The sequence below is a fragment of the Gavialis gangeticus genome, unplaced genomic scaffold (assembly GCF_001723915.1).
Source record: "Gavialis gangeticus isolate Ggan-Ray unplaced genomic scaffold, GavGan_comp1, whole genome shotgun sequence".
NCBI classification, from domain to species: domain Eukaryota; kingdom Metazoa; phylum Chordata; order Crocodylia; family Gavialidae; genus Gavialis; species Gavialis gangeticus.
The window spans coordinates 2,121,041-2,131,153 of NW_017728964.1; the positions used below are offsets into that span (position 1 = coordinate 2,121,041).

The window sequence follows — 10,113 nt, forward strand, 5'->3', positions numbered from 1 at the left end:
CTGCCCACATCCCTCCAGGTTGAGAAGGACCCATCCACTACCAGCCTCTGGGTGCGGCCCCCCAGACAGTTGGCGACCCATTTGACTGTGTGGGTGTCTACGCCACAGCCCCCCAATTTCTTAATGAGAACGGGGTGAGAGACAGTGTCAAAAGCCTTCTGGAAGTCCAGGAAGACTATGTCCACTACTACCCCTGCATCTAATGATCTGGTGATCTGATCGTAAAAGGCCACGAGGTTGGTCTGACAGGACCTGCCACTGATGAACCCATGTTGGTTGCTCCTAAGTATGCAGTCCCCTGCTGGCCCCTCCTGGATGTGTGCCAGAATAATTTTCTCGAACAGCTTGCCTAGGATCGAGGTAAGACTTAATGCAGACAACCCCTGAATCACATTTGCATGATAGATGTTACAAAACCAGTCACAGAACCTGGTTCAACTACATCTGGTTTAACTAAACTACACTGATCAAGCTTTAGATATTGTGAGATGATCAGGCCCCAAAACAAGATTTAACCCCATGCGCATGTATCATGTTACAGGCTGATACATGTTATCAGGTTGTAAAGTGTAACACCTATAATGGCCTTGACTGCACAGGTCTCCATGCTTTCAGCCAAACGATGGTACTGCAAAATAGTCTTGGGCTACTGTACAGTCAGTGTCTTGTATAGACGTGGTCAGTGACTTCATACCTTTGGATGATTTCTATTACTTATCTTGACTGTTGCCTGTGTAGACAAGCCCTATGTGTCACAGGGTACAGACAGAAATGCAGCTCCCTGCTGGAACAGAGAAGGTTTCGCAGGAAGTGTTCTGAGTTACAACGATCCCCCAGACCAAACAGAAGTTCACTGTCGGTTCCATGGAGGGGGAGAATCCAGAACCTTACATCAATGAGGAGTCCACTGTAAAGTCAGCAGAGGGAGCAGAAACTGATAAAAGGAAGACCAGAATCATTAAAGAAGCTTGACTAACCTATGGACACTTTTGGAAGCAGGAAGGATAACTGTGACATGGATGGTGGGATATACTGGGAGCCAACACAGTTTGGAGGGGATTGTGATTCATTTGGAACGTTTTATATATGAGACAACTGAGGCAGCAGCATTCTACACACTAGAGTGCACCTGATTGGGTTTGTGCCCCATGGTGCTGGAATGAAGGTAGAGAGTTTAAAGTCCTGGCAAAGTGGAATGGAGTGGGGACATAACGAACACTTATACACATTATGGGGTTTTAGTCCTTAGAGTTGCATTCTATGCCCCCTAAATTGAAATGGTGAGTTTTTAATTGAAACAGTGGTTTTTATTTTTCCACACTGTATATATATTATTGTCCTGGCAACTGCAGGTGCCTGATGAAAGCAGAAGTGCTGAGGGGCCCAAGCCTTTTTTTTGGGGGGGTGGAGCCTGCCTGCTTCTCCCATGGCCAGGGGCCATTCATCTGTGCCATCAATCTATCAGCTCACCTTCTGGACATGGGAAAGGTGGGAAAGCTCCACAAAAAAAAAAAAAAAGATTGGGCCCCTCATCCCCTCTGCCGACAGCAGGTTTCTGCAGACAACAGGACAACTAGGGCCACCCAGGAATGGGATGTCTTGTCCCTGGGGCAGTGAAGAGAGGCAGCAGGAGGATGGCTGGGTGTGATGGTGGCCAGAGAAGACAATGGGGACAATGCATGGGGTGCAGGGCCACCTGGGTGAGCTGTTAGCTTCCCCAAGCCTGCCCGGGCTTCCAGTGCCCCATGCACCATTTCTGCTGCTTTCTCTGGCTGCAAGCACACCGACCCACCTTCCTGCTGACTCTCCTTGCATCCCCAGGGACAAACCAGCTTGTTCCCACATGGCCCCAAGCATCCTGCCAGCCTCTTGAACCTGTAGAAGGCAGAAGTGGTGAGGGGCCTGATCTTTGTTTTCTGCAGAGCCTGCCCACCTCTTCCATGGCCAGGGGGTTAGCTGGCTAACGGCTGCAATGGTCCAAGTTGCAATATTTCAAACTAAACTACATTGGGGGTGTAGTTTAGTTGGCAATGATGCAAACTCATTTAAAAACCCCAAGACTTGCATATGTGTAATTTATGATGTCATTAAGCCGCACGAAGGGAAATTTTCTTCATGTGTACATGGTAACATTATCATGTGTAGAAATGCCCAATGCTGTTGGGAGGGGAGGTATCAAAGCCAACAGTCAGGTTAATCCTCCTGTAACCCTGCAGATACCATAGTTTTATATGCTCCTTTTGCCTCCATTTTATGCTCTCCTTTATTGAGGGCTTGGAGCTTGTGCCCTGGTCACCTACCCATAATTATGCTACTGCTAGATTTCAAATGAATAGAGAAGAGATAAATAAATGGAAAGGGATTTTAGCAGAAGTGGATATGAGGCCCTAATCTGAGCATGAAATATGGCTAAAACAGGAAAATAAAGTTTCTGGCCAAATAGAAGAAGAAAGGAAAGGAGACTGAAGGAATGAACAAACATACCTTGAACTATTGTTAAAAAAAGGACAGAGATGCGGTTTGGATTGTGCACCATCTGTTATGATGTAACTATTACTTCTGCATAGGTCAGCACTACAAGTTAACTATATCTTCTTAACTTTGTTAATGAAACAGGGTTAAAATTGAAGCATTTTTTCTGTACTTCTATTGTTATAGTATCATGCAGAGGTAACATTTACATTGTAACAGCTCATGCTGGTACCCTTTGATAACCATACAGTTGTTACATCTGTCTATCTGGTTAGGCATAGGATGATGTAAGGTTCTGGATCAATAAGGAAATCATCACTGAGGCTAAGAATATTGCTCCTCCCCATGACAAGTTTGGCTATTGAAATAACTGGCTGTAGGAAGCTAAGATAAAACCACAGGTTTACATAGCAAAAGAAGGGCGATGGGGTGACCAGAGAGGGACTACTAAAGGTATTGAAAGGCTGGACTTGGCTTCCCAGCAGTACATGTGGTAGCAACTTGTTCTCACCCTCACACTCTGGCTGCTGCCACCAATGCCTGGCCCATCTGCCCTGGACACACTGCTGTGGGCACAGTTCAGAGTGGGTTGGCAGGCGGAGTTGCCATGGAGACTGGCCTGGGACCCCCACAGGCAAGGGGCACTAGGCTAGATGGCTGGGATGGGGCTGTGGGGCAGGAAGGAAGTGGTGCCTGGGAGTGGGAAAAGTAAGTGGGACTGGGGCCAGGACCAGGTTCATGGAGCAGTGACAGCATGGGACTGGGGCCTGGGGCACAGCCATAATCTGCTCCCACCACATTGCTGTGACATGCCTGGTTCTGCTGGTTCCTGTGACGTGGCAAGCCCTTGCCTATCACAGGGACATACAAGGAGCAGATCATAGCTCTGCTCTGGGATCCTGGTTCATTCTGCCATTGCCTTGCAATCCTGGCCCTACCTGCCTGTCCCACTCCTGGATGCTGCTCCCAGTGTCCCCATGGCCTCATTCCACCTGCCTGGCTGAGTGCACCCTGCCCACAGGGGTCCTGCACCAGTCTCCATGAAAACTCAACCTGCCTGCCCATGTACTCCATCCAGCACCCCAGCAGGGTGGATGGGCCCAGGGCAGATAGGATCAATTTGCATCTTTCTGGCTACCCTGCTCCCCTTCTCTGCCCCCACCCTGCTGGGTGGTTTAAACTGCTGTGATGGGAGGATGAGGCCAGGTCAGCATCCTTCACCCCTGGCCCTCAAGAGCTCATCAAAACTCCTTAAGTGGTCCTCCAGCCCAAATAATTGCCCACTTCTGGTTTAGAGCATAACTGATATGATCTTCACTACTTGCCAGCTTCAGGAAGAATGCCAGGAACAACAAAAGCCCCTCTACATAGCCTTCTTTCACTTAATGAAAGCATTCAACTCTGTCAGCTGAGAAGCACTGTGGAAGATCCTTCTGATATATGGTTGCCCACCAAAATTTTCACCATTTTTGCCTGCTACATGACGGTATACAAGTAGTGGTTCTCAGTAATGGGTCTATCACAGATCCCTTTGAAATTAAGACAGGAGTGAAGCAAGGCTGTGTCATTGCTCCAACACTTTTCTCAATATTCCTTACTGGATGCATCTATACAATATGCTTTACTGAGCATTAGACTCACATAATACAGAGTAAAGCATCAGGGTCTACATGTGCACACAACTTACTGCACAGTAAATTAGGCTAATATGCTGTTTGGTAGTACCAGCAAATACAGCTACTAGATTAATGGTGTATTAGCTACTGCACAGTAGAGCATGTGCAGATAGTGGCTGGGAGCAATTTGCTCCTGATCAATCTAGGCAGCAGTGGGCCACAGAGGGTGTGTGTATGCGGGGGGCGGGCGGGCATGGAAAGGGGAACTACATTTCCAATGTGGAGCTCAGGATTGTAGTCCAGCTTGGCGATTCTGGTTTGGAGGGATGTCCTGTCACTGAGCTCTCTTCTTGTTTGGCTTGCTGAGGGGAAGGGGGAGCTCTCTGTCTCCTGTCCCAGAGCAGCTCAGCTCCCACATCTCCACCCCGTTCTGGTGCTGCTTATGCTTCTACATCTCCCCCAAGTCTCAGCACTGTTTAACCCCATGCTCAGGCACGGGGCATCACCCCAAGCCAATGACACTGAGCTAGGCTACAGTCCCAAGCTCCACACAGCTGAGAACTGTCCCGCACCCCAAGATAGCTACTTCCAGTCCCTGGATGCCAGGCTTGACCCTTGTGCCCCCACCAGCTTGGGGCTGGCACTGTGGGAGCCTGGAGCTCCTCCCAGCTACTGCAGCAGGACAGAGCAGAGAAAGGGGGCAGACCTGGACTCAACAGCTCCCATTGAGGGAAAATTTACTCCCAATGAGGGCGCATCAGTAGATGTGTTCCTGGGTACAGTTTACTGCAGCTTATTTTAATGTGCAGAAACCTTAAGGTATATGAATTGCATATGTAGATGCACCCACTGTGATGCTACATCTGACCATCAATGAGCTTCCAGATGGAGTGGAGCTAAACTATTGAATGGATGGTAAGCTGTTTAATCTCAATCAACTTTGAGCCAAAACCACAACCACCCTAACCTTAATCAGTGAGCTCCAGTACGCTGATGATACTGTACTATATGCTCACTCAGAAACAGACCTTCAGGGAATCACTGATGCCTTAAGTGAGGCATACAAGAAAACGGGACTGATGCTTAACATTCAGAAGACTAAGGTCCTCCATCAGCAAACTCTTAGTAACCAGTCTCCATCTCTGGTAATTCAGATTTATGGTGAGACTTTATAGAACACTGAGTATTTTCTGTACGTTGGAAGCCATCTCTCGCAGAAGGCTGACATTGACAAAGAAATCAAACTTCATTTCTAAAAGTGGAAATAAAGCCTTCAGGTACTTGAGGAAATGTGTGTTCAGAGATTGCAATATCAGTTCTGAAACCCAGCTCATGGTTTATCAAGCAGTCATGATCCTCACCTTAGTGTACAGAGATTTGATGTGGACAACATACAGGAGACACCTCAAATCACTGGAGAAGTAACATCAACACTGCCTGCAGAAGATCCTTCAAATTCAGTGAAGACAGGTGCAACATTAGCATCCTCTCACAAGCAAACACCATAAGCATTAAAGTGATGATCATCTGACATCAACTTTGCTGGGCCGGCCACATCATCTGGATGCCTAATTCCAGACTCCCAAAGCAAGTTTTATTCTCCAGCTCAGTCAAGACATATGCTCAAACGGAGGGCAGAGAAAGTGCTTCAAGGATTCCTCAAGGCCAACTTGAAATAACTAAACATTGACATCAACTCAAAAGAGACTATCACCCAGCACAGCCTTAAATGGAGGAAGAGTCTGTTGCAATGATATCAGTACACTCTGTTGTTGTACTCTTACAATAACAACAGAAGATGGAAAATCTAGGGTGGCAGAAACAGCATGTGGCAGATAGAATCAAGAATCTGGAGCCATCCACCCCACATGGAAACACGTGCCCAAGTTGCAAGAGGGTGTCTCAATTCTGGATCAGTCTCATCAGCCATCTTTGGACTCACAGATAAAGCAATCATGGAAAAGAATCACCCTTGACCATGAGGGACTGGCGATATATTGCCCTAAGAAATCCTTGCCTCTCACATAATTTCTAGACCATCATAGCTACAACATCACTCTTATACTACCATATCACCTGGAAATGAAAAATGGCCTAAACCATCTACTCTGGGGTCAGATCTAGGACTTAGAGGATAATTCAGTGAAGGCTTAAAGTGTGATTACACTTTAAGTGTGATGAGTGATTACAATTAGGTGTTGCCCTTTCATTCCTTCAGCTGGTGAAGGGGGTGTCAATAAAAGCAAAAAAGAGCAAATCTTGACAGCTACATGTTATAAACAGGTGATCTTTCTTACAGAGTGAGAAGGGGTGGTCTTTCTGGATCATTTCACTTTCTTGCCTTTACTTTTTATGCCTCCCTCTGTGACCTCTCAGTGATATTCCCATGAATGGAATGAATGCCCATTGACACCATATCAAAGATTTTTTAGGCAGAGTCACTTAAAAGCATGGTGTGGCAATCCTTTTTTAGAAGCTGCAGCTCTCTCAGATCCTGTTTGCTTGAGGTTCAAGCTGATTTGATCATCTCTCAGGGACTATGCATATTGCCTTTGCAGTTCCTATAGGCTCCATGGACCCAACTGAAAGGGACTAAAGGGAGCATGGCAAGGTGAGATAAAGGCCTGAGCACACTCTGTTTGAAGAATCTTAATCTCTGAGGGTACGGATATTTTGGGAAGGACTCTGATCAAATTTAGTTGAGTTCAGATGTGTTGTGATCCCAACAGCTAGTAAGTTCAGACCCTGGTTGTTCTTTATTATATATGCTTAGTTTAACATAGCATATATATATAAGCAATTTCATCTTGTAAATGGCCAGGGTGACAAAGATGGACTCTTCTTTGCTTGTCATTACTGCTCCCCCAGTTATCTGCATCTGTGAGTGCACATTGTGGTTATGGACATGAGTACAGAGCCTCTAGTCATGAGGAAAGACAAAACTTGTATTTAATTTAAGTTATGAATAACTCCGTTATATTTAAACATGTACATTATTAGAAATATGATCCTACACTTAATGGTAATAGAACAACTTACTCATATATCAATGACATATGAACAATTCTATTACCATTAATGTATTTTAATGCCAGTATGTGTAACAGGCTGTCAGAGGAAAGTTACAACATGTGTAATTTTGCTCTTTATTTTCTCTTACCATTTGTAGGTGTCTGGGTTGCACTGTTAAGTACCAGGTGGTTATAATTTTGCTCCTGGTCATCTGAAATTCACAGAAAAAAAATCCCTTTAAGAAACAGTTCAGTGAATACACTGATCTGCAGATGATAATTATGGTTTGCATTATTCACAAGAAATCTCAGCATGATTAAAGAAAGGAGAAGAAAATGCTTAAGAAAGCAGAAGTCTTTCATGTTATTTGATTAAACTTCCAGATGCTAGAGGAACATGATAATGGAAAACTGCATCCATTCTGCTGAGCCTGAAAATTGGAGTATCTGCAAGGTAAGAAGCTTGTCTTGACAGGAATAAACCATGCTGTGAATTTCAACTTCAACAGTGTGATTATGAGAGGTCCAGTACCTCTAGAACTCTCTATGAAGCCATTTTAGTAATACATCCCCACTCCCACTGAATACAGCATCAGGGTCAAACCATTGTTGTTATTTTTTTTTCATTGGAAATGGCCTTAACTACTCTCCTTCTTTGACTACAATTGCTGACAACAGCAACACTAGAAGAAAAATGAGAACATCAACCAACAAAATGTATAAAAGGCAATACTTCCATAGGAGCTGGATCTAAACTACAGAATTCAGTCTTAAAAGAATAATCACAGTCTAGTGTATTCAATGCTAAATGCACTTTGCTGCAAAGCAACAAGAAAATATTAACAACGCTACTAGGGACAGAAGCCAGAGCCTTCCCAGGGTTGGGACCATCTTACTGAGCCATAACCCCACTGCTTTATAGTCTTCTTGGCCCCACTCTTATTTAGTGAGCTAGCTTCAATAGAAGGAGTAGAGGATGCTTTTGGCAATGCCTAGCTTATGGGGTGGTAGTTAGGGCATTTTGCTAGGAAGTTGGTTCAAACACCTTCCAGCTGAGCAGGGAACCTGGATCTCTCATTCCCAATACCAGGGATGCTTAACCCTTGGCCACCAGCCAGATCCAGTCCTCAGCACCCTGTCAACCAGCCACAGTGCTCCCCACAGATCTGTGACGAGCTTGATGGGCCATGGCCCTGTGGATACACAGGGTGGTCTGGGGCCTGAACCTTCTGTCCAAGGCCTGCCTGGGGGTGGTGTATGCCTGCTCAGCAGACTAGAGCTCCTAAAGCCCAATCGCAGATGGGTGAAGCAGTGTGGAGCCTGATTCTGGCCCTGGGGGGACAATGTGGATTTCTACGCTGCCTTCACCCAGACAGGATTGGGCTCCAGCCAGGCGGAGATGGTGTGGGGTCCCAGAGTTCAATCTCAATGCACAGGAACCAATCTGGCCTCCAGAACACCATTTCCCTGCCCTGCACTATTAGGAAATTGAGCAAAAAGGTGGGAGGGCCCTCTTCCATGCAGTCTGTGATTCCCTGGGGAGGTAGACTAAATCCTATGCAAATAGTAAAAAATGACACTTGCAAAGCAAACTTAGGGCCTTGCTACATGTTGCACTTCGAGCTGCTCAAATGTTGATCAGTATTAGTGCTAGCTCAAGTTTGGAGCACTCACACCTCAAGGCTAAAAAGCTTCTCTGACTGTCCCCCATCTACACAGCTATGACTTGCTATTAGAGAGCTGGTGAGCAGGTGCCTGACTAGGAGCTACAGCTGTGAGTTGTCACTACAGGGCTGGTGAGCCAGGACAGGCTTCTATGCCTGCTCTAGATGGGAGGGGGTGGGATGAGAACATGAAGTTGGGAGGTGGAGAGTTAATGAGATGGGGATGAGTAACGCTGAAGGTGGAAAGGAATTTGGGGTGGGTATAGGGTGGTGTAATGAAGGAAGTCAACCACTGAAGGATAAAATAAAAAGTAAAAAAGAAAAAGAAATAAAGAGGAGTAAATTAAATAAGGTCTCATGTTTTCAGAAATTGGGATTTGGAGTTTGTGTTTCGTGGGAGTGGGTGCTGGTCTTGCTTCCCAGGGTGGCTGAGAGGTGGGAGTGGTAAAGGAATGTACTGTTGGGAGAGTTACTGCTCCTACTCTGCGAAGGAAGCCCAAGCTCATGGGGGCCTGATCCAGCCCTCTACTATGTTTTCCCCAACCCACCTAGACCCTACTCCTGGACCTGTTTGTACCCTGCAACCTGGATAGCTGGCATGTGCTCTGCAGCCTGTTGGCATGGGGTTGCACCCTTGGGGATAAGAAGATCACATCATTAGGTTGGAAGGGGGAGTGGGTTTGGTGCTATAACTTCTCCCAGGCAGTTAGTGGGTGGAAAGTTTGTCTACACAGAACAGGAAGGTGGGGGTGGGGACACGGCATCCTGGGATGCTGCAGGACTGTAACTTGGGTGGGTCCTTTGTCAGAGTGGCCACACATTAATGGAACATGAGCTGGGCAACTTGGGTTGGAGATAAACCTGCCCCGGAGTGGTGTTGGTTTAAGATGCCTAAAGTATGCTTTAAGATGCCTAAAGTATGCTTAAAATTAGGTATAGGTGTTAATGTGTGGACAAACCAGGGGTTATGAGCTTCAGGTGCCAGCTAAAATTAATGTGTAACAAGGCGCTTAGAGCTCCTTAAGTGCTACTTACCCATATCAATTCACCTGGATTTTGGCCTATGCCCACACTGGTCCAGGACTGAGCCTGGGACTTCTGGGTACATGTGGGATAGAGTTTTATTTTCCTTTGGTCAACTAAATGGAACATGGAGAGGGTCCAGAGGAGGGCCACCCGTGTGATCCGGGGACAACAGGGCAGACCCTACAGTGAGAGACTGCGGGACCTGAACCTATTCAGCCTCCACAAGAGAAGGCTGAGGGGGGACCTGGTGACCGTCTATAAACTCACTAGGGGGGACCAGAAGGGTTTGGGGGAGACGCTGTTTCCCCTAGCGCCCGCTGGCAT

The 10,113-nt window shown here is 46.4% G+C and overlaps 1 protein-coding gene across 1 annotated transcript in view; it reads right to left on the reverse strand.

Annotated features, from left to right (window-relative positions):
• LOC109287035 (protein shisa-6 homolog) overlaps window positions 1-7,306 on the reverse strand; it is a 51,554-nt gene extending 44,248 nt beyond the window's left edge. The window contains exon 1 of the mRNA XM_019501956.1: window positions 7,249-7,306. The gene's annotated coding sequence lies outside the window, so the exon portion shown is untranslated. The remainder of the gene's footprint in view (window positions 1-7,248) is intronic.
• Window positions 7,307-10,113: the final 2,807 nt, after the last annotated feature.